Genomic DNA, 26570 nt, shown 5'->3' with positions numbered 1-26570 from the left:
ACTTAAAAAAATCATACACAACATAAGACAACATGCCAACTACCACAACTCATGTTGTCACATTCTCTTGCCCTCTCCACTCAAACCCAAACAACACGTAAGACTATGTACGTGACAATCGGTATATGATGTAACTGATACTTTTTTCCATTTATTTGAGACTGTACACCTTTGTTTATATAACACAGTTAAAACACCTTTTCTGGATAAAAGAAGGATGTTGATATTACAAATATCTTTGGAAATCAAAGGACTTCTGTCTATTAAGGAACTGTAGATGACAAAAAATTCTAAAATCATGAAGAGATGAAATCCAGGGAGATAAATGATTTGATGTATACGATAATTAGGTGACATTGTGATAAGCACCTCAGAAATATAATAGATAGACTTTGCAATAGACTGCTTCCCTGATAATCTTTCTACATACCTACTCACTCTTTACTCTTCAGAACAGTTTTCAGCTGCTAATCTCTTTATACTTGTGCTTGTTCTTTGCCCTTTTGGTCCCATTCATGGCCACATGAATCACTCCTCTTCCAGTTCACATAGCATTCTATGAACATTGCTGATGGTTCAGCTAGCACATAAATCACAAGCAATAAATATGTAAATTGTTCATTTTCGTGTAAACACAAAGCCTTCAATAGACTGTTCATGAACAAAGACAGTTGCTGGAAGTTGGGGACCTTTAAGCAACGAAGCATGGCTTGGAAAAGCTTATCATGGGTATTGATAAAATCAATATAAATCAACAAATACTTTGCCACTACTTGCATATGCCAGTTTCCAAAAAAATATTGTAGGATTCATGGAAAAATATAATCTGCTTTGTCTCAAAAAAAGGGATAGTCTGTCAAGGATTAATTTAAGTCTTTGGCTACTGTAGCAAAAAATTCAGAAACACCAGCTGGAAAAAAGATGTGTTTTCGTACTTCAAAATGCGTACAGTAAACCTTTGTTGAAAATCACTTAATAAGTGCAATTGTAGGCAATAAAATCTTAACCTCAGAAAGCAAAGAGAGTTACTAAAAAAAAAAATAATTTGAGAGGTGCTGCACAAAACCATCATAAATATTAAACTTGTTCATAATCAAATTATACTCAAAATTTTTCTTGGCTATTCCTCTGTTGTCGTAATATCTACATTTTCTTCCCTCATCTAGCCTACTTGAATGCAACTGTGCAACCATTATGAATAAATTTCTCCTACAGTTACCACAGTAATTGACTTTGCTGTTGATATGAAATATGCCAGTGTAGGGCCCACATATTTACAAAATTAAAAGTATATTTTCTTCAAAATATTGTCTGTAAATTAAAAAAAGAAACCCCAATACAAACCAACTCCTCACCCACTCCCACCCTCCCTCAAAAAACCTTGCTATAAAATCACGTATTGGTTAAATAAGAGGGGACTTGTCTACAGTTCCTTTTCTTCAGGATACATTCGCACTTTAGAATCTATATCATTTTCTGTCACATTTTACAGCACAGCTATTTTATAGCTTAAAGTTACTGTATACGTTTTAATTGTTCCTTTTTATGTGGTTGCAATGTGCAATTTCAAATACTTTCGGTTTACTTGCTTTCTATCTACTTCTGTTTAAAGTACCTTGATTGTCAGATCTGTGAACATCTAATTTGAAACATTGAATAATTGTCAGATACTCAGCAGTCAGCAGTTCCACAGCCTTCTCTGCTTGCTGTGTCCCATTTTATTGCTGCATCTCCAGACCCTGCCTCCCCCAGCCAGAGTGATTCAGTGCTATGTTAAACAGTTCTGCTGTTGCTGTGCTGCCTTTCTCGCTCTGTGCTCTGCACACAGTACTGATTGCTAGCATGCAGCCCTATTTTTGCTGCACAGCCATGTTCATGCTTCAACGATTCTGCCTTTACAGTTTTTACTAATAAATTACTGTGCAACTGTAATAATATAGTAGTAAAGCAACTGTGTTTTATCTGTAGATATATACAGTTTCTGCCTATTTTCTGCAATATTGCTTGACATAGTGTTTGACAAATACCAATACTGTTATGCTCGGTGCATACAACGATTAGAAATTGCCACTGTGGATATTAATTAATAAGGTAATGTCAGATCTTAGATGCTGTTTAGTACTAGATGCTTCAGACATCTTTGAAAAAAATTCTTAGCACGGGAAAGGTACGTCAGTAAGCTGGTAAATTGTTTCCTCCTTATTCCTTTCAATTAGTCCAAAGCCTGTCCTCTGAAGAATGAGAATTTATATTTATGGCTGGTAAATGTATTGTCACTGATAAAATCAATATTCTCCAAGTCTGATTCCTGCTGTTTATTTTTTAATCAGACATGCTTCCAGAGTCTGGCTGTTTGATGGCTTACTTTATAGAGTTGTCTAAAAGGATTTGCTGTAATTTAAATTTTGGACTAAATAACACAGAATGTCTCCTTTTATAAGTCAGAGTCTAGTTTCTTCATCATTCTGCTTCTCTCTGATGTCATTTTCCTATCTTACCTAAACTAAACCATCAGGATTCTGTTAATTTCATTTTATATGGAAATAAAATGTCACACACAATGGTTTTGTAATACAGCTAAGCTGAATTTCTGTTATTCTACATTTTTATGACTATCTAATATCTATGAAATCCTGCTCAATACATGGTTATTTCTTTGGCATTTATCCTGTCACTGTCTTTTGGCACTAACCCTTCAACCTTTGCCATGAATCTGGACTGGTTTAGTTCTCTGACTAGCCAGAGAGGTTAGGTAGAGTCTCACATCGGACTTTTGTCCCCACAGGCACTGAGTTCAAACCCAAACTTGAACAGAACTATTAAAATCAACATGGGAACAATGATCTTCAAATTTGGTAACTGGACTCCAAATGCTTTCTCAGAAAACAGGCATAGGCCATGCTTTGATTTAATAGAAACTCACATGAATTTTAATGCCCAATTACTAGCATAATCTAAAATAATAATTTTAATGTAATAAAGACATGTAGGTTCTTCTTTAATTGCTTTCCAAATTTTGAGTTTTAATTTAAAATAACGTACTAATATGCATTGTACAAACCCCAGATTTGCAGAAGTCCTCGTATACAAATCCCAGATTTTTTCTGCCACTATAAATGCTAAAATCTTACTTAAGTGAAAACTGAGAGTTTTCATCTCTTCTTGGCAACCAAAGCTCTCAGAAATTGCCACAGAACATGAAGTTTGCAGTAAAAGGAATGAAAGTTGTCAAAAATGCATTCTTCATAAATGTCTCCTAACCACTCTTCCAACCATAAGTGGTAGCAGGTATGAGACATTCACAGCTGACACTGTGGAACAAAGCTGAAAATATACTTCTGTCTTTCTTTCTGGCAACAGCACACATAAGCTGTTGGTGCCTGGCTGGTGGTGGGGAGAACTGGGGTCCTGTGACTAGTAGCAGATCATGGTCCAGAAGATATTAATTCTGACATGTGGTAGGAGACAGAGAATACTCAGGAGAGTCTTTGTGTAGCCTGTTCAGCACAGCCAGCTCTTGGCTAATTAGCCTGTCAAGGGAAGTAGCTCTGGCTATACTTGTCTTTTATTAACTGAGATGCCCTCCGATTTGAGTTTACTGACAGATAATTCTCAGTTTGATTGGTGACACTGAACATATTTCTTGTTTCCACACCTCCTCTTGTTACATCTGGATGCATTAGCTTTTTTGCAACTAGTCACAACACCCAAGTCCATGTTGCATGATCGTGCAGAGACAAATGACTGTCCCATATGGGTGAACATGTGTCCCGAAGGGATCTTGGCTTCATTCCCAGCTTGCTTGGAGGCATTGTACATGGACACAGAAAAGATACATCTCTCATACAGAAAAGAGATGTCAAGAAAAGAGATGTCAAGCCATTGAAAGGTTGCCATTAATCTCTATGCAACAGTTGCTTTTATGAGAAGAAATCTGAATTTATGCAGTCACGCTAGTGTGGAGGCCTGTCTTGACAGAGCTCAACATCCACTGCAAGAGCAGAATAAATATAAGACACATAGAGAACTGATGGAGGACAGAGTCACATTTCTGGGTACAAGGGGAAGAAGAAAGTGGTTTGGAACAGTTACCACGAATTCACCAAGCCTAAATCCTGTCTGACTAAACTGAGTACTTTCTGTGGTAAATGACTAGATCTTGGGACAAGAAGAGAGTGGAGGATACCACTTACCTTTCCTTTAGCCAGGCTTTTCAAACTTATTTTCCACAATATGGTATGCAAATTAGTATGCCATGATCTAGATGGAAGTCCAACTAACTAGTCAAAAACCTGGTTGGGTGATTGGTCTCAGGGAGTACTGGTAAATGTGTTGAAGCTGCCTAAAACCTAGTAAGACATAAAGGTCTGCACCGTGATGTGTCATTTAACGTCTTCCTCAATGGCCAGGGGGAGGTGAGGGAACACTTGCTTCTCAGGCTGGCAGGTGACACTAAACTGGAGAACTGGCTGATGCAATGAAGAGCAGGGCTGCCATCCAGAACGGCCAGGATGGGCTGGAGGAATAGGCTTTGTGCAGTATAACCTGGACAAATGCTGGGTACTGCCCTATGAAGGGGGGGGTCAGCAGCTCTGCAGAAAAGTCCCTGGGGCTCTGGGGGACAGTGAGATGCACAGGAGCCACTCTGGGGCTGGCAGTATTTGGCACTGTAGGAGCAGGAACTGCTAAAAACGCAGTTTGTTTACATTGGAAAAAAATAACATTGGAAAAAAATAACACTCTTTTATTTACACTTACTTAAATGTTTATCTGCCTTGTTTATGACTCCTTGTTTCAGCTGGAAGGACCAAAAAGCAGATTTACACAGGGGAGTAAAATAGTTCTATTTTCTGTAACTGCATATTTCTGAGAGACTGTGAATGTCTCTCTTCCTACCAATGGCTTTGGAAGGGAGACCAACTAAACAGCAACTTGAGACCAGAGTCAGAAGGCTGGTGAGGTTACTTCTCTGGAAGGAAGCAGCAGCATAAGCTGTGACTGCTTTGACTCTGTCAGTTACAGGAGGTTGGAGGGAGGACAGCCTGTATGCTTGAATTACTGTACATTTGGATAGAAGGGAAACAAAAAGTGGTGCAGGTGAGCTGACAGATAACAAGAGAAATGTCAGTGGGAACTAAAAGCCCATAATTGGCTTCTGACAGATGAAAAAAGTAGAAGAATCCTCTTTCCCTTCCCCACATGCTGGCCTTGCCCTCTCTCAGATTGACCTCTAGTAATGGCATTTTGAACAATTTATTTACTTTTATTATAAAAGGTGTTTCTTTAGTAAATACAAGCATAATTTGTAACTATATAATCCTGTGTCGTTGGTGTCTGTAGTGTTGAATCTTAGAATGGCTGTAAAACTAATTTCTGAGCTTTAATGCTGTAATAAGTTATATAGTCCAAGAACATAGATTGAATGCAATTTGGAACAAAGCGTGAGTATCTGAATGTAGATTTAGAAGATAGACCAAGTCTAGCCTTGAAAAATACCCAAAGTTTGGTGGGATGAATGAAATTCCTTTTCTTGACAGTCTGTAAACACCAGGGAATAATAGCAAGGTACTTGATTGGCTCTTTTCTAGCTTATTCCCTTATATGAGTACCAAAGGAAGGCAGGAAGAAGCTCTAAGCAGAAAGTAGTCTTGACCTGTACTGATTTGCCTTTCCTGGTTAATCAGTATTTACACATGGTTGCACAAATGGAGATATTTAATTTTGGGAACCGTTTAACTTCAGTTTACTTATTGAAATATAAAATGTCAAAGGAGTGCACAGAAGACTTTCTTTTTAAAATATAGTTGCCTAGTAAATGATATTCTCTCTGGGAACTTTGTCTGGATTAAAGCAGAGATGTGAGTGTTTCCAGAATGTAATTTAGCTGTCTGGACAATGGCGAACATGCTGTCGAGACACAGCTAGCAGACAGTCGGGAAAGCACGGAGGTAATGCAATATTTTCCACAGTAGCCAGATTTTGCTTCCAGAGCAGCAATTTTAAATTAACTCTTGCATTTTTATATTTCTCAGAGATTTTTTATTCTTCTAAGTGCTACTACTTGGGAAATAACATAGAACAAGAACACAGTGAAAATCCAGTTAAGTGCAACTTATGTGTTTCAGTAATTGTATTTTGAAAATAACAGATATACAGAAAAGCTTCAAAGTCTGAGAGACAAAGTGTGGCTGCAATACACTGAAAGAAGTAACGAAGAAATTTTAGGATATGGAATTTCTAAATATGTGGAGTTTCCAAAGTACCTTCAGTACAAGAAAATGTAAATCTGCATACCTGGAGCTTGTACTGGCAAGAAATGTTGTATTTGCCTCTGTTTTCCTAAAAGTCAGCCAAAGCAATTTTGATTAACAAAGGTTGTGAAGTGTCACACAGTTAATGGCATCCTGTGAGGCAGGGCATATCAGTTAGATTTAACTCCTCTGTGGAAAGTAGTTCATAAATAAAATCTCAAGATCTCCTGACAAAACACTTTCTAAGAAATGCAAAATTATAGGTATAGACTTGACAGTAAAATTTATACTAGAAGCAGTAAAAAGAACTTTATTAACATAAACAAGCCAAGTATCCTAATCCCTTTCAGAACTTCTAAGCTTCTCAATAAGACAAACTCTGGACAAGCAAGTTATCTTGCATATAATTTAGCCTTGAGAGACACCCCTGTCAACGTCTTTTTGAACAATACTTTCTCTCAAAGGACCTTAGAAGGGTTTGTACAGCTTCTCCTGGTCTCATGCAGTTACCGCAAAAGCTGAATTTCATTGCAGTTTTGGATGAAAAAGACAATGGAAATATGTATGGAAGGGGTTAATTTTTTTAGTCTAACACACATCCTCAATTATTTATCACATTTCATGAAATTTGAAGGGCATTAAATGAAGGCAGCTGTACTGGCTCCTGTGTCAGGTTACCGTCTGACACCCATATAACAGAGAAAGACCGCTTCTTCATGTCTTTGCCACTACGTGTTGTACGCTTGGTGAAAGCTGTCAATAATAGTTGGATTTTTTTTCCCTTCCTGAATGTTCATAGGTGACTTCAAATAGTCCTGGTGGTAGAGAATCAATACCTCAGCGCCAGCAGCCACGGCAAAACTGTTATCATTATTGTGTTTACCCTTGATCAGGTTACACCCTTTCCTCCCAAAGCCACTAAATATTCCAGCTAGCGCACACAGCATCTCCTTGGCAAGTTCTTCCTGCCTTCTACAGGTATCAAACATGTCTCATTTATTTCCCCTCACGGGAGGGTGCTACAACTAAGGAATAAATTGGGAGAATAACAGGCAATGAGAGAAAAGATTGCCCAATCTTTAATTAAATGAGATCAGAACACCATTTCAAGACACCACAGATTATTGAATTGGCACCCCAACCAGGTAAAACCAAGAAAACATACACCAGTAGGAGAAATGGACAATGAAAAACTTTAAGTTTACTGTGACAGTAAACAATATATCCTTCCCCCGATTTGCTTCTCAGACAAAGCATACACATGCAAGCTTGCACTCAGAATGCTGAAGACAGAAACATAAAAAAGTGTGATTTCATATAGACACATTTAACCCACCCTTTAATTAATCAACTGAATGTCTCATTTTTACTTCAACTCATTCAGCATTTCTGGCTTTGTTGTGTCATTAAATATGACATTTCCACTTTTGGAAAAAAATGTCAAGCTATAATGATACACCTACTGCAGTGTACTGCTGCTACTAAACAGAAATCATGATTGAATGACAGCTTGAGTCTCAAAAGGAATAATTTTCAGTAAATAAGAAATACATAACTTTCATTAGTGGCTTTAAAATATTTGGAAAAAAAGTGAAGTGAAATTTTCATTCTGTTTCGTGAATCATTAATCCTTTCTCTGTTACTTGGCATATGCCTTTTCAATTTTTTTTAATTTTTTAACCTTATATTTCACCCTATGGTCACCACAGATATAATGCTAAAACAACTCATTTACTGCAGTTTGGCTCAAGTAAAAGAGCTGTCACATACTAGGCAAAGTGACATGCATTAATCATGGGTCTGTTCTTAAAGATCTATTCATACTACTCCTTTTGAGTGCATAGGGTCAATAGGAAGGTGGAAAGCATGATAATTAAAGAAATTTTAGAAAAGAAGAGAGTTTACTACAGTCACTGCTCCTAGTTCACAGCCATTACAACTCTTGCTGTAGGACTTTTATTCCTTGTACATATGGCATTCATTTTTTATTATTTTTTAATAACTAGGAGGAAAGAAATCCCTTAGGTAAATACCAGTGAAAGTAATGATTCAAATGATTGATCAAGATCTAAGCCTAGATTTTTCAGAGTTAGGTAACTTCATGTAGACAATTAAATCCCTGGTCAAGCTGAGAAATAAGGTGTTGTTTGGAGATTTGCACCCTTAAATGTGAGTGCTGGTCTTCCTTTGATAACAATGTAGGGCTGGAAATAGAGGCCAAGTTCTCTGCTAGTAAAAAAGCCCCATGAAAGAGAAGAAGTAATGATGACATAAAACTTTCTTTGTCCAACAACAGAATTTGTACAAAACTGGTTTAGATTGTAGAGTCTTTTAAGAAGACACTGCTAGTAAATGACAGTTGGCTAAAATTGCAAAGGAAAGTTATTTTCTACCCTTGTAAAATCTTTATGTTTATTGAAAACTGGGGTCATACCTACAAGTCATTTATAAAGGGTTGAATTTTAAAAAAAATTTTGACAATAGTTTTTGTCAATATTTGAAAGAGGCTAAATGTTTTAAAATTAAAACTTACATTTTCAAAGAAAAAGTAATTTTGATATAATAATAACATAAGCTGCTTATTCAATATCAAGGCAGCTTTTTTTCCTTTCATTTTTACTTCAGAAATCTGTCAAAGTACAATTCTTTCACAGAGAGGTTTCTGTTTCAATGAATAGATTAATTTTTTAAAACCTGTTTCACTGAAAAATTCCTCATCAGCTCTACTGCTGACATTGCCACTGATGACTAAATTCAGTCACTTACACAAAGCTTCCCACTTGTGGTCCTTTAAGCGGAGCACAAGCTGCTCCACCAGGCAGTTGTGCCCAGTGGGTGATGGCCTTTTCTCCTTCCACTCTTCTTGTTTTGGGGCTATGCAGAGCTGTTAGGAGTGTCTAACTCATAACCACGTTTGTGTGGACTTTCCACCTATTTCTGAGTCCTGTCTGTCACTGCAGAGCAGATATAGTAACCTATTTTGGCACATGCTCTAAGGCTGCTTAGCAGTGCCACTGAAGAAACATAATATTGCCAAACAATAACATTTCACAGGCAGCCAAAAGCCATCACTTACAGCATTGTTCTTACTTACAGTACTGCTGAATTTATGTCAGGTGTAGCAAAGTTCCACCAGGAGTACAGCTTCAGCATTAATTTAACTTTGTGCCTCATTTTTTTTCACATACTCAGTATGCATCCATGTTTGCAATCCCTGTTTCTACTCTACACTGTGGGTCATTCTGCACAACTTCAAGAAAAATAGATTGGATTGTCCCCAGTAATCTCAGTAGACAACTCCCCATAAAAATACAAATAGAAGAAACTCATATTTCTATTCAGAAAGCCGCCAGGGAGTATCCAAGATATATGTTTGTTCTGCAGTCTACTAGGACATTTAGCCAAATTTTCAAGATTTGCATGGCTAGGACATAAACCTCCTAAAATTTGGGAAAACTGTGTTGAAAAAGGCCAGTCTATGAATCTTTTCCATATACTATCTGATAAACTAGCTTTCTACCTGTGTAGAGGGATTTCTGTGCTAGTATACACTCAACTACAATAGATACAACATTTATCATAATATCAGAGAGTAATTCCAGTGGCTGTAGACATGAAGAAATCTATTTTGTTGAAAGAAGAAATTGTCAGTGCAGTATGAAAGCAGTTCAGGAAGAAAATGTATGTCATTGTAAACACTGCTTTCTGTGAGATTATGTATTGTGTGCTCTCCTTCAGACATGTGAAAAGACAGGAATAAATGCAACCATTATAATCTACTGAATAACATATCTCTCCTAAAAGTTTTGTATAAATCATCGAGTCCTCAGAATTTCTGATAACAATATTTTTTCTTTTCCATTATATAGATTTTTAAATTAAGTATCATAGACAAACATTATTTGGATAGAAACCTAATGTTATTTCTTTAGATTACCTTAAAGAAAAGTGGAAAGTAGGAGGATATAATATGAATGTGAAGTCTTTGGTCAATATGAAACTTTCCCATAGCCCAGTCTAGTCTTTCTAAAGACTGGGATATCTGGTATGTGTTATGCTCCTTGATTCCAAACAAAAATACTTGTAATCATTTTGTAAAGGAAGTAATTAACATTAATGTAAGCATAACCTCATGCATACCTTTCTATTACCTAGGTAGTAGTCCTAAACTGAGAGAGTCACTGTTTAAGAAGTCTACTTCTTTTAATGATATCACGTAACTCTGAACAGTAAAAAGGCAGTCACTGACCAGTAGAAGGAGCAATGCAACTTTTGAGATGGTTTATAGATTAGGTAAAAAAAGATTTTGTGGAACTTGGGGCAGTAAAATAAACAGTAACTTTTACATTTCACAAGTGTCGGTGAAATATACCAATTATCCCTCTTCTGCTGGTACTAAAAACGAAGCAGATGCTGAGTTCATCCTCAGCCCTTAACTGTAATTACTCTAACTGCTCGTGTGTATATTTTCATTTCAGTTATTCAGTGACAAACCAGGGTAGTAATACAGATAAAATCAGACTATTTCCTCTGTTTGCTGGACCAAGTTCCACATCACAATGTGCAGAGTATCTGTGGTTTGTCTTCTAATTTGTCTTCTAATTTGTCTTCTAGCACTACTACTACCCATAAATCCTAGATACTTTTGCAGAAGGCAAAGTCGAATTACCTTGCAGTCACTTTTTGTGGATACGTGGATAGGTGGGAATTTTGGAGTGTGACATGGCATGGCCTTCCCATCCACACAGCGATTATTTAGGTCTTCGAGTGAAGAAGCAGGGGCAGCTAAGACATGATTTTCAGCTCTAGAGCTCTTCTAAAATTCCTGAAGTCCAAATTTTTCCATGCTACTCTGTCCACGAATGTGCACACCAGCACAGGCTCCTTCTGCCTGTGAAAAATCCACGTAGACATAGCCTTGAAGTCAAGATTAGAAACAGTAGGTTTTCAACTTCTGATAAAGAATTTAGAACTATCTGTCCAACAAAAAAACATTTACTGTTCAAAATCTAAGCCTAGTGTGGAAAGATTTCACTATCTTGCCATTGAAGGCAGTGAGAAAAATTAAACAGCTTTTCCCACATGATCAGACTTAAAGAGGATCATTGTTGTTTTAGCATCTTGAAGTTGAAGAAATGAAATATAATATCTTAATTTTTACTTAACTCATACACTGACGGAAAAGAGAGGTAACGGGTTATTTTTAAAAAATCCTTCATCTCAGAAACTTGGCAGTTTTTTCTTTATGTTTTAAAGTAAAAGTCACTTATGCTTAAAAATAAATGCAATTAATTTTCTGAATGGAATTTCTGGGGCCTCGTGTTCTCCCATCTCAACTTTTCAAGATATCTGGTTCATTTTTTGAATCCATTTTCTCATAGTTGTCCATAATATGTCTCTGAAAAATAAAGAAACACCATAAGCATATTGAAGAACCCAGAAGTATCGATAATCCTTCTTCAACCATTGTGTCTCTGTTTTCTTTGGAGAGAAAGTGTCCATTCATTCTCAGTGTTCCCTAGACTATCATTAATGATCTTCAATGGAGAAACGTCAACTTCTGGCTCCCTCTGATGGTCCACTTTGGAATGAGATACTTATAACTACCCATTCAGATGCAATATTCCATTTATAATTTTTTCATAAGTCATTCTTGGATATGAATATTATGACTCCATTTCTTTATTTGCTTCTCTTTTTTGATAAAGTGTTTCTGAGACACTTTTAAACTTTGTTATATAACTTTCCAGCCAGCCACTAGCATACTTTATGTTCTTAAAATTGCAAATTAGCATTCTAGGGTTTTCTCTTTCCAGGTTTCCATAGCAACTCCTATACAGCTTATTCATTAGAAAGAGTTCTGTTTAATTGATCTCCTAATGTATTGCTTAATAGTAACTGTTAAGCAGTCTTTTGTTTCCAGGTCATATTTAGGGTTCACATATTTGCATAAAAGCATTTCATTAGCTGAAACCAATCATTATTAGTAATTTTCTTTTTTTAGTTTAAAATAACTAAACCCTCATTGAGATTTTCTGAATAGCAAATATTTATATCTTGCTGAATGCGTTTTCTCTGTGAGCCTGGGTGCTTTGTTTCTCAGAGCAGCAAGAAAATTACAGAGCTTCAAAATGTTAATCAGAGAAGACAAAAAGAAAGTGGCTTTTTTTCCAATTGAAATGTAAATGCACAGTGACGATAACTATAGGCCACAGGCAATATTTGATGACAAAGTTGTAATGGATAAATGTCCTTTAAAAATCACAGTAATGCACTGCCTAACTTGAATACATTGGGATTTTTTTCTATTATGCATAATAATGTTTTTTCTGATATATTCGGTTGTGGAAGTTTAAAACCTCAAAGAAATTATTTTTTGCAATATGAGGCTGTATCAAACTCTTCCCATTTAATTTAGTCCACTTTGATGAATATTTTTATAGTCAAATACCTTAATTCATTTGGTTCTGCATGAGTTGCAAGTTGATTTTCAGCTTACCGGAGTACATGAATTTCAGACAATTCACCCTGAGTCGTATGATAAAGTTTAGTCCTGACAAAAGAAAAATTGTGTTCACCAAGACCAATCATTTTAATCCTTTCTGCATAAAAACTGCTATGAAAACCAAAGTATATCATTTCAAGCAATTTATCCTTAAATATCTTGAAGAGCTAACCCATCAAACATTCTCAGGCTCGAATGGAGAGTGTAGAACTTGCTCCATATGACTGGACTCATGTTGTATATGCTATGAATGTAGTTCAAAAATTCACTTTAATTGATTACAAATCTGGATTTTCTGAAGTAATGTTTTCCATTTTCTTTTAATCATCATTCTGTTTTTTCCAGTGCTGGGAATTGATGATTTTCACTATATGCTCACTAACATGACAGCTTGAAGTCTGATGCTTTTACTGGTTTGGTTGTTTTTAAATGAGACTTTGTATGCTCAAGCACAGAACTTCAAGAAAGGCCCATAAAAATAGAAAATATGGAACAATATCTAATGCATTCCCAAGATTTAGCAGGAACTACATGTTTCTAAAAACAGTTAATTCCCTTCATATCTCAAAACATTGATAAGCAGTTGTTCCTCTACGTAGTCCAATGTATACATTTATAGCTTGAACAACAACCACAATGTTGGGAAAAGAATTGAGAGGAGCTATAGCGAAAAAGAAAGGAAAGGTATTGTTTGACCCTTTATTTCCTAATAAAATACTGGTAAAATTGTGTTGTTATTGCTGATGTTTAGATATTGTGGTGAAGGTATTCAGAATGAGAAATAAATGCCATTAATATTTGCAATAAATCCTAGGCCAAACTTAGTTCACCAACTGAAAGACTCCAATTGTTGTCTATACTGAAAGAATATGTGTGAGTACTTCCTGCCAAATGATAATTTAAAAATAGTTAAGAAGCTTCTCTAAAGGGAAAGTTACTTGATACAAGCTTTTCAGGAGTTCTAAATTTCTGGTTCTATTCTCCATCCATTTTCTGCCATTTTGTAAAATGTCAGTATGAGGAAAAGCTGTGCCAAAAATCTTCCTTAGAAGCTCATTTATTGGTACAGAGTAAGGCAGAGTAAGTGTAAACTGATACTACTTTGTGTATATATTGAAATATTTTTAGTAAATAGTATCATGGTTTCACATGGTATGTTTGCATGAATAAGAGGTAGATTTGCATCAATAAATCACATTCTTTTACTGTTTTACATATTCAGTGAGACGCCTGCTGAAGACTGAGGATCACCTTTCTTTCAAGTCAGCAGGGGCATCAAGGAATTATGCTACAGACTCGGGACCATTATAGTGAGTTTTTTAGACTTTTGTAGGAGAGGAAGATAACTTATAACATTTGGATATTTTGAATTATATGTCTTAGACACATGAAAGTTAAAGATTGTTATTTTCTGCTAATCATAAAAGCACTTTAAAAAAGTGGGATAGTACCAATGATGACAGTCTCACCAAAAAAGTATTCTTCATTTATATTTTAAACTACTTTCCTTCTCTGGTTGTTTTCCCTTACAAAGAGGGAGAGATGTACGAAAGGAATGAAGCACAAAGGAGCCAAAGATGCAGGCTCTTTTAATGTCTTTCTCTAAATAGCACTCTTGAACTACTGATGTGTGTGTGCTCTAAGAAGCCTCAGTAATTTCAAGACTTGACAACTCTCTGTTGGCTACAGCAAGAAGGAAATAATGTCTGGTCTCAGGTACTATTCTTTTCTACCAATTTATTTGCTCTGTGAAGTTCAGCAAACTACTTCCATTTTGGTTTAGAAACAAAGAGTGTGTGGGAAAGTCACACATTGACAACATGCAGATACATGGCCATGTATATTTGTGCCAGTACAGACTGAGACTATTCCATGTAGGACTGCTTTTCTGGTGCAGATCTCAGCAGCAGAAGAACATGGAAGCCAGTGCAAAAATCCAGCCTAGCCATGTTTAAAAAACATCATTTTGGAGTCCATGTAGTTGGCACTGTGGTAGAACTAACATGCCCTGCTGATTGCTAAGGCTGAATGTCTTGAGTACAATACTGCACAATGCATCACAGTGTCTCTCAGACCCAGTGTTATTTGTGTCTGGCCTTTTTAGTTCTCCCTCAACTAGTGTCCTACATATTAGGATTCACAATTTGAGTGAGCTCATGTCTCAAGCATGTATCCTCTATGTAATTATCTTCCTTTCTCACTTCTTCACAAAAAATGTGACCCCACTGAACTCCTTTGACTGTACTGACCAGGGCGCCCTGACTGTAAGAGAAGATTAGGCAACTGGCTCACATGTATTCTGATACCTAAGGACAACTAAATGCAAATTAGAGCTGAGTCTGACAAGGTGAATCTTTAGAACAAGAGTTTCAAAGAGAATAAAAAGTCTTATCTGTAATGGGTAGCTGCTCATTACTTCCAATGAAGCTGCGTGGAACTTAATTTTCCGGTAGTCTTTAATACATCATCCTTTTTTGCACAAAAACAGTTGTTCATACTTTGAACAAGTTTTCTTTTATTCTATTATTATTTTTCATTGCAAGTAGATGTTTACCAGGTGCATACTGTGCTCATAATTTTTTCAGTCATCATTTCTGCTACTTGACTCTTTAAGCCCTTGAAATATGGGACTCAACAAATAAACCATCTGAAATGCTGAAATCCATCACAATAGAGAACAATCTGAAATGGAGAGCCTACGTCCTCATTCTTCCTCCTGTGAATGATATTGTCTCAGTTTACTATACCCTCTGCTGTTTTTTCCTCCTTTTATTTCCAGGACCCTTCTTTCTGTTAGGCAGCACTAAGGTTGTTGCTCTAATAAGAGTTTCTATTAAACATCCAGACTGATCAAACACCTAGGACTGCGCTGTCTTGAGTGCCAGTTTGGTGACAATATTTTTCTTCTTCCTTCTTATTTCAATAGATCAAAGATTATTATTTCTTCATGAAAAGGACAGAAAGAAGCATCTCAGACATCTTCCATTAGGAGCACAATGCTTATTTCTAAGCATTCACAAGGTGAGAACACCGTGTGTATTCTGGAGAATATTCACTCTGTTTAGGCAACATTGACATCCTATGATGGAGTCATTAGTCTACCTTCAGTGAGAAACTTCAAAAGAGATATATTCAGTGGAAGAAAAAGACAGAGATTTTAGTTGCATGTCTAAAACTAGAAAATATCTGGCAACACGTTAGTTAACATTTGCTCTGTATTCGACCAGACATCAGTTCAAACATTTTTGCTACTGTCTTCCTCTTTTTGGCACGAAAAAGATAGGTTGAAAACATGAAACAACATCAAGGAAACTGTTGTGCTTTTTTTATCAGCTGTGGTTATTTTCCAGAATGTCTTTCTAATGATTACCTTAATTGCATTGCTGGCAGAGTATGCAGTTTTTATTAATCAATAAGACAATGATCCTCATAATGAGATTATACAAGCAGCAACTAATCATTATCTCATCATCAATCTCTAAATCTGTTTCCCATTATTAAAATCCACAATACTCTGTAGGTTCCTCAACAACAATATTTTACAGCTACAGTTTATGTCGCAGCATAGGTGTTTCCACTGTCAACTGTGGTTTAATTTCTTTGCTAGTCATATTGTGCTGAGCTGAACTTGATATGTGAGATGTATTGAGTCAGTAGCAGCAACATCCACCATTCCTGTTGAATAGGTTCACCTATAGCAGCTATAGATGTTTAAAGCTGCATGTATGTTCTAATACACCACTGCTCCTAGGCTGGGGGTGAAAGGGAGAAAGGCAGTGGAGAACCTTCCAGAAGATCAAGCTGTGCATGCACATGCAGCAGAAGCCAAATGAGCTGGGGCTGTGGCGTTTAATCCAACCAGAAGTGGGTACTTTCCACCTAGTCCTGTAAATTCTGGGGCTGATGGATGTGTGAGGGTTGCTGGAGTGTATGAGGGCTAAAGGTGTGGTGCGGAAGCCCTGTAGCCCTCATGCTACCAGCTGGGAATGCCATGTTGGCCCCCAGCCTTCTCTTCTTGGCTGTGCCATGAGTCACATAGAGCAGGAAGTTTCTGTGGCTCATTAAAATCAAGTATACTTGTGACGAAGAGTGTTTTGGTATCTGAACCCATATAGCCAGATATCACCATTTTAATCTCAAACTGCGATACCCCCCCAAGTGAAGCTGAGAAGACAATCTTCTTTTCAAAAACAAAAGAGATCCATTGTGCTAGATACTCAACTAAGGGCAATGCACACTAAGGGCATATCTTTTTGTTTTACCTACACTCTTCCTGTACCTCAGCAGACCAAATTAACTTCTCAGGAAAACATGCTTCTGACATTCCTGCAAACACCATAAAAGGGAGAAGGACCCTTCTAGGGCGTGAAAGTGGCCTCCTGCCTAAGACGAGCACCTGTTTGAGAAGTTGGCAGTATGGTCACCTTCTAGGTAGTCTCGTAGGAAATGCAAACCGGTGGGGTATAAGTGCATTGCTGTTTACATTGGACAGTTCTCACACTCCTAATTTTTTCATTATGTTTTACCATGTAACTTGTTCCTTGGAAGTCAAAGCTTAAAGTTAACATGTAGAGGGTTTAAAAGGATGCAGCTCTAAATCATTAAAACTTCAAGTGACAGCATTCAAATGGGCATTCAAAATGTAAACCTATGATGTAAATAAAATTAATAGCACAGATATTTCTAAGAAACAAAAAATTAATATCAAAAAAAGGCAAGCAAATGCTATGTATTCCAGTTCACTATATTAAATCATTTTAAGTAACAGGTTTTTCCAACTTTTTTGTCTCTTCTTAAAATAAGAAAAGAAACTTAAAGAAAGAATTAAGTAATAGTAATAGCATTTGAAATTCTGTGATATACCATGATCACAGCATAATTATTTAACTCAGGTATAACACCAGTGCTCCCAAATATTTCACAGCAATAAAAAACACAGTGCTGCAAGTCTGCAGCCACCCCTATGGTTTTCCTCTCAGCAAACCAGTTCTAGAAAAGAATTAACACAACCTGGTCTCCTACAGTTCCTTAAATAGCATAACTGCCACTTGTCAAAAATCAGAATAAATTTAGAAAGAACAACCGACTTATCGTCTTACTGGTTCTCATGGGTCTCCATTCTTTGCTTACAACTTCCAGTTTACCAGCTTTAGCCATTTTTTTTTAAATCTGAGATAAATTCTCAATTGATCTTCTGTCCTGTTGTCTCAGTCCAACAACAATAAAAAGTTTTGTCTTATTTCCTCACTCCTACTACCCCTGTTGAAAAAAGTCTTCTGTGTTCAGTTTACTTATGGCTGCCCAGGATTAGAATTCAAATGTCTTCTCCTACAACTTCCCAGCGTTTTTGTCTTTTTCCATAGCCAATTAACTGTTTATTATTTTTTCTATGCTAATGTCTGTTCATTTGGCATCTTTTCCTGATTTGTCGTTCATGGTCTGTGTATTTCATTCAGGTAAAAGAACAAGTTAATAGCTGCCACGCTCAGTATGAAGAGAACCCAGTGTGTTATTCTGCTCCCTTGGAATCAGTGCTGACCTTGTGTCATGACTGACTGGAAGTCCACTGTGCATTGAGGAGTTAGTGGTACACATAACCATCACCAAGAGCAGGCACAGGTCCAGCATGGCCTTCAAACTGGTGCTGTGCTGCACAAATCCCATGGCTGCAGTATAACTTCAGCCAGCTCATTGCACCAGAGGACTGTGGGCAGCTTGCCCTCCATTCTAGTAATTACACCACCTGCACGGCCCTGCCTTTATCTAACAGCACAGCAAGAAGTTCTAATGTGAACATCATTTTTATTTGTATGTAGACATGATAAATAGAGGTATTTCATTGTAAGAAATCTTATAATAGCTTGAAAGACCAAAAGGGGAGAATCTTTACTACGCATGAGGTCTGCATGGTGTGCAGCATATGGGTGGGAGTCCACTCTGATGCTGCACTGCCCCGGGATCCAGCCATTTAAAGGGATGTAAGTTTATTCTTGTTATTCTTTTCTCATACTGTTAGCTCCAACAAAGAACATTTTAAATGTCACCTTACAGAGTCTTAGGTGCCTTTCTTACTGGGATCATAACGGACCAGCACCTCCTTGTGCAAAACACCTTGCATGCAAAGTAAAGAAATGACAAAGAAAATCATTCTAAATTGCTTTGAAAAATATTGTGTCAGAAAAGACTTTACTCCTTGGAGTTCATGAAAGTTTACCTGTCTGTTTATCAGGGAGAAAACCTACCCCTTCAGTTGTATAAAGACACCACAGAAGTAGAAACATTCTTGAATATATAACTGAATTACCCAAATATTAGCGGAAAAATTGACACTACCTCTAGAAACAGACCATTTTAAACTACAGACCCGCATGTTTCAGTATTTCTCGTAGCTAAGATCTATGATTCAGTCCAGGAGCAATACAGCTGTGATCAGATTTGACGACTAAATGAAAAATCTTTGTCTCTGTAAAGCTGGAAAACATCCACCTATTGATTTTCATGAATTGACAATCAATAACAAATCAATGGCAAAAATCAGTCCCTGTAAATATGTGGTGGCAACAAAGGTCATTGAGGTCATTGGCTCAACTTAAAACAGAGGTCAAAAATCATATAAAGAAATGCACCTTTTTACACCAAAAGAATATGCTGGTGGTAAATTTGGTTGATTTAAAGTGAAGTTGGATCCGAAATAAGTGGTATCTTACAAGCAGAGAGAGGTATTTGATTTCTGTGATTACCTTTGGGAACACCTCTCCTCTAAGCATATAGTTTTTTAATTAAAAGTGTCAATCTATTAGAAAGCTGAAGGACTGACAGTATTCATCCAAGGGAAAGAAAAATAAGAAGTAGTATTAAAATAAGAATATGTTTTTGCAAGTGCAAATGGGCTTGGAACCAGAAGATAGGTATTCAATGTGTAAACATTGCCAAAATTCTCTTCTAATGGGTAGGTACTATGACATCTTCGAAAGAGATTTCTCCTTTGGTAATTTGGTCCCACTATAAATAACTTAAGAGAATTTTCTGAGATTAGATCCTGGTCTCATCTCCAGGTGAGAGCATTTCCAGGTGAAAACATTTCCTTTTCTTTAGTGATGGATTTCTGGCCAGTGAGGTCATGTCATCAGCTTGACGAAGTCCATGTACTGGGCATCTAAAGAAAGATGAGGGTCCTGTCAGGAAGACATAAACAAATCCTGAAGTTATTTCAAAGCCAGGGGAAGCGTGATATGATACTGAGGAAAGACAGAGAAATTGGTATAATAATTCAGGATTAGGTGGGATGAGACCTTTCTTCCCTTCCAAAACTAACAATCTTTCAAATGTGATTAGAATAATTGCTTTTATTTCAAGTTTCAACCTATAGACACTAGATTTGCCTCCAGGAGCCCATCAACTAAAGAGGTTTGATTTGAATGTAGGAGCACAGATTGATGATGGAAAGCCATACATACAATTTTATATAAATAAACACTCACAGTATAACTACCAAGTGTTTACAGATTGCCAAATGTATCCCTGAAAATGTCATTTGTAAGAACAGTTCTCTCCCTCCCTATTTTTAGAGGTCATATCAAGTTTCAATTTTTTCTCCAAAAAAGTTCATGGGCTTGTTTTATGTAGGTGTAATAAAACTATGTTCTCCTTAATAAAACTAGCATAAATGAGAAAGCTGTTTCAATGAATTAAACCTTTGTCTAAAAATAGCATAGAAAATGCTACAAAATTAATTAAAAAATAAAACGAAAGCAGGAAGTACAATAGGATTACAATTGACAACCTCCTGCTTTGATTATTTACATAAATTGCTTACATATTTTATATGGTACAACAGCTGATATTTCTACTCAGTTTGAATAATCTATGTTTTTAACACATATTGTGAACGATATTTGAATAAAGTTGTGTCAGCTACATTGGTGAAAAGAAAAGAGTTCTGAAAGGATATGGATTTCTACTTCTACAACTCTTGAAGGAAAAAGCAATGTCTTGGAAAATCCTGTGAATTGTTTGCTCAGATTATCTGCTATAAATATACTTCCTGATGTTGTTTTCTGAAATTTGATTGCCATACTTAGCAGCCAAATATATTGAGCAGCACATTTGAAAAGCCTTGGGCTTATTCCATGAATGGAGCTATCTGAGGAGAAGTACTCAATACAAAAATACAAACAACATTATGTGAAGTATAGACCAATCCAAAAATAATTCACAGTGTAAAGCTATTTACATTCACAGCTTCAGAGTGGCCTTCCAAAGAATATTTTTTGTCTTCATGCTAATTTAATTCTAGAAAGGATCATATCCGACATCTCTTCAAAAAATTTAGAAAAAGGCTTTTTTAAATTTGTAGGTCTTTCAGAGATGAATTCAAATAACATGAGATTTAATTTGCAACCCTCTTCCTATGTAAATGCAGAGTAAATCTTTGATGAATAATTGTATATCATTGTGACTCGGGGCAGAATTTAGCACTTGGATGTGCTCTCTCACACAAAATTTCCTTAAAAAAGTTGAAAAGAATGTAATTCCTTTCTACTTGTACTGTATTCTGATGGCAACTCATATGGAAAAATGTGTTCTCACCAGTCATCTGTCTTCTTACACTGTTAGGTTAAAACATTTTAATGTTAACACAGATATCTACATAATGATGAAACAGTTAAAGTGAAAAGTTTTAACCTCCTTCTCTGCCCTTTTGTAATTTATGCTATGGTTCCAAAAATACATATATTTTTCATGCAGTAATGCATTTAAGAAATAGATTGTTTGTGTAGAAAGTACTCAAATGTGATATGACCTGATAAAAAGGCTTAAAAATGTCTAGTCCTGTAGCAATTTATTCACGTTACTCCATAAGGTGGACTAAGAGAAGAAAAGAATAGTATAGAAGTGGACAAGAATTATGTGACAGATAGGATGACTATGTCATTAAACATTAAAAAGCTAATAGGAACAGCAATCAAGTGAGTGCAAATTCCTGTACCAAAGGCTGAATTCAGCTGCCATCCAAAAACACATCTGAAGTAATTCAGAGATTTGGCAGGAACAAAATCACATTTCTATTTTCCATTTAGAAAAAGTAAAGATCAGGACCAGATTCCATAATACATTACACAGCTGTGCACAAAAACAAGCAAACATACCTCAACTTAAGAATCGCCTTCCTGAGTTTACCACAGGTCACGACCAGCAGAGAATGATGAAGAAACAAAAATAACAATGGAAGCTAAGAACAAAAATTTTTTTTCAATGAAAAACTGAAATTCATTGCCAGCCCAACTTCTTCTAACACAGGTTAAATTTCTGCCATCATATTTATCAACTTTTCAAGGACCACTCTTCCTTTACTTTGTCTAATGACCTTCAAGTTCATTTATAAAAAGTTCTGGCATGCAACGCAGTTTATGTCAATATGTTGTTTGATACAAGAACTGAGTTTATGAAAAACTATCTTTTTGCTTGTTTTAAACCTGTTTTCCTGGCAATATCAGTAGGTGTCCCTGTTTTGCTGTTACGGAGAGATCTATAGGATCAACGAAGATGAACAGAGAATAATTAACTTCTGTTTTCCATAACAGGAACTTTTTTCCATAACAGGAAACAGAAGTTAATTATTCTCTGTTCATCTTCGTTAATTCTATAGATCTCTCTCCTGTTGTCTCTCAATGCTCTATTTTCCCCCTTTGAAGAGTTTTCTGTTTAACCTCTGCACCTCTAGAAGCCACCACATACCTCTGATTATTCAGCCATTGTTCTTTGGAACTTTTTCTAGATTTATCATGTTATTTTGAGATTGTGAGACAGGAACTACACAAAATTTTCAGTCCATTGACCAAAGAGATTACTTTTATTTTACTTTATAATCAGACTTCAAAGAAGTCCAGTAGGTTTGTAAAGCACTTATTTTCTCGCACAAGATTTCTTTTCCCTTTGCTGTTTTAGTCATTAGAGAATCTTTATTTGGCATTAGAGAATTTCTTTATGTATTTACTAACCTTATTTTTATGCAATTTGTGCTAATGTGACCTGTATAAAACACGGAATTTCTAGTCTCTGTATCTTGAACCCCGCCATAAGTTTGCCTTGAAAGTGTAGTGAATATCTATCTTTTTGACCTTAACCAATGACAATAAATAGTTTGTACACCATAGTCAGTATTTTATGAAACTTGTAGTCGAGTATCTGTCATTATTCATTCCAGAGCTTTGTTCTCAAGCTGACACCTCAACTTCTGACAGTTAGATTCATAAGAAACCTTAAGAAGGAACTTCCTTAAAGTAATTACTAGTGAACACATTCGGATTCTTTTGAACGATTTTTTTGTATGTATGTCCCCCCACATACTCATCACTCTTGTTGGGCTGTGTGCCCCATACAAGACATAAAACAGAATAGGGTTTTGGAATGCATTATAAATATCCTCATCTTCAGATTACATAGTTAGTAGGAGTCCTGACAGGAGGGCAAAAATTTCAGGATCACAGAAGAATTTTGCAATAGTGAGAAGGGATGAGGTGCAGGAAGCTAGTAACAAAAAGGAAAGCAGAAAGAAATTTCTTTGATCCTTTCCAATAGCAAAATCTATGCAACGAAGAAAGCTGGGAAAAAGCTATTTTTCCACGTGCTTCATATAAATGGAAAATATTTGTGTTAGCAGTGTTAGAGCACTTCATCCTTATGTAAAAAAAATTGCCCACTTAGTTCTGTCAAAGCTGATATCTATGAAGATTATCTGATACCAACGCTGAGAGCAAGAAAAATGTTTCTAACCAGGCAACGTAAAAGAAAATAGAACAAAAAATAAAAGCCTTGAAAACATATTTACAAAACAAATAATGCTTTAGATTGGTTTCAATACTCTGCAGTCTTTGACAGCTTGAGGTTAATGAAAAAAAATTTGTCCAGTTGGGTTTTTTTTTATCATTTCCATTTTAAATGGCCATGCTAGTAAATTTTTTGGTCCAACGGCACACAGAAAGTCAGCAACAGAGTTGAATGTGTAACCAGCTTCTCACAATTTCCTAAATAAAAAGGGCACAAAGTGAATTTACAACAGGAAGAAAAACATCACTAGCCTGAAGATGATAATCTATATCAAGCTGGTAGAAACGAAGATAGACTTTGACTGCATGTGCAGTCTAACTATGTGTTTTTGTGTTATGCATGCTCAATAGCACTCCGTTCTAATGTGATTTTGTTTGTCCACTGCCACTGAAGCGGTATGACACAGTCCAGTCTAAACAGGGCTCTCATAATTTGGTCCCAGATATTCAATGACATACTCTACACATGAAGTAACAACCACCCGCCTTTATATACATATTGACAAAATATTCTGTTTACTGTTCGGAATACAGAAAATTTGTCTGCCTACATCTATCATAAAGTGCATGGTATATATATTTTTTAAATGATAATGCAAACTCTGTCAGTGATATATAAACATTTCGAATCCTAGATGTTTAGCTTAAAGAGAGTAAACTGCAACTATAGATCCTGGAAATATCTCAGGCTCTAGTCTGTTTGGAAACTTGTAATAACCAAGTAGCGAGCTATTTCCTCTCACTGTTTAGACCTGGGTTGACCTCGGCATCTGAAATGGTGCAAACAGCAATCTGTGATTTCAGCATTAGTTTTTATCAGTCTTCATGATAAAGATAACACAATTGCTTTACAGGTTCTTTGAATATTTATACTGTGACAAGAAGGATACGTACTGTTTGTATTGTGTCAGTATATCACAGAATCACAGCATCATAGAATGTTATGGGTTGGAAGGGACCTCTGTGGGTCATCTAGTCCAACCCTCCTGCCGAAGCAGGGTCACGTACAACAGGCTGCACAGGACCTGGTCTAGGCGGGTCTTGAATATCTCCAGAGAAGGAGACTCCACAACCTCCCTGGGCAGCCTGTTCCAGGGCTCCGTTGCCCACACAGTGAAGAAGTTCTTCCTCATGTTCAGATGGAACTTCCTATGCTTCAGTTTGTGCCCATTGCCCATTGCCCTGTCACTGGGCACCACTGAAAAGAGTTTGGCCCCATCCTCCTGACACCCACCCTTCAGATAATTATAAGCATTTACAAGGTCCCCTCTCAGCCTTCTCTTCTTCAGATTAAACAAGACCAGCTCCCTCAGCCTCTCCTGTAGGGGAGATGTTCCAGTCCCCTCATCATCCTTTTAGCCCTCCGCTGGACACTCTCCAGTAGCTCCTCATCTTTCTTGAACTGGGGAGCCCAGAACTGGACAGAGTACTCCAGATGAGGCCTCACTAGGGCAGTGTAGAGGGGAGGAGAACCTCCCTCGACCTGCTGGCCACACTCTTCTTAATGCACCCCAGGATCCCATTGGCCTGCTTGGCAGCCAGGGCACACTGCTGGCTCTTGGTCAACTTGTCCTCCACTAGGACACCCAGGTCCCTCTCCACAGAGCTGCACTCCAGCAGGTCCACCCCAAGCCTGTACTGATGCATGAGGTTGTTCCTCCCCAGGTGTAGGACCCTGCACTTGACCTTGTTGAACCTCATCAGGTTCCTCTCTGCCCAGCTTTCCAGCCTGTCCAGGTCTCGCTGAATGGGAGCACAGCCTTCTGGTGTATCCACCACTCCTCCCAGTTCTGTGTCATCAGCAAACTTGCTGAGGGTACACTCTAACTCTTCATCCAGGTCGTGGATGAAGAAGTTGAACAGGACTCAGCCCAGTACTGACCCCTGAGGGACACCACTTGTCACCAGCCTCCAACTAGACTCAGCGCCGCTGATGACAACCCTCTGAGTTCTGCCATTCAGCCAGTTCTCAATCCAACTCACTGACCACTCATCCACCCCACACTTCCTCAGCTTCCCTAGGAGGATGTTATGGGACACTGTGTCGAAAACCTTGCTGAAGTCAAGGTAGACAACATACACGGCTCTCTCTTCATCTACCCAGCCAGTAATGCAATTGTAGAAAGCTATAAGATTGGTCAAGCACGATTTCCCCTTAGTGAATCCATGCTGACTACTCCTGATTACCTTCTTTTCTTCCACTTCCTTGATGATGACCTCCAGCATAAGCTGCTCCATCACCTTTCCCGGGATGGAGGTGAGGCTGACCGGCCTGTAGTTCCCTGGGTCCTCCTTCTTGCCCTTTTTGAAGACTGGAGTGACATTGGCCTTTCTCCAGTCCTCGGGCACCTCTCCTGTCCTCCAGGACCTCTCAAAGATGATGGAGAGTGGCTCAGCAATGACATCTGCCAGCTCCCTCAGCACTCGTGGGTGCATTCCATCGGGGCCCATGAATCTGTGGGCATCCAGATTGCTTAAGTGATCTCTCACGCAGTTACCTCCTCAATCAAGGGAAAGTCATCCTCTCTCTAGGCTTCTTCTCTTTCCTCCGGGGCCTGGGATTCCTGAGGGCCTGCCTTGGCACTGAAGACTGAAGCAAAGAAGGCATTCAGTAGCTCTGCCTTCTCTGCATCCTCTGTCACCAGGACACCCGCCTCATTCAGCAGTGGCCCCACATTGTCCCTAGCCTTCCTTTTGCTGCTGATGTAGTTGAAGAAGCCCTTCTTGTTGTTTTTGACATCCCTTGCCAGCTTCAATTCCAGGTGGGCCTTGGCCTTCCTCGTTGCATCTCTTCATGCTTTGACCACATTCCTGTACTCTTCCCAAGTGGCCTGCCCCTCCTTCCACATTCCATGGACCTTTCTCTTCCACCTGATCTCCGCTAGAAGCTCCTTGTTTAACCATGCAGGTCTCCTGCCTCCTTTTCTAGATTTCTTTCTCAGGGGGATGCACCGCTCCTGAGCATGAAGGAAGTGACTTTTCAAC

The sequence above is a fragment of the Opisthocomus hoazin genome, chromosome Z (assembly GCF_030867145.1).
Source record: "Opisthocomus hoazin isolate bOpiHoa1 chromosome Z, bOpiHoa1.hap1, whole genome shotgun sequence".
NCBI classification, from domain to species: Eukaryota; Metazoa; Chordata; class Aves; order Opisthocomiformes; family Opisthocomidae; genus Opisthocomus; species Opisthocomus hoazin.
Note: the sequence above shows the minus strand (reverse complement) of the source record.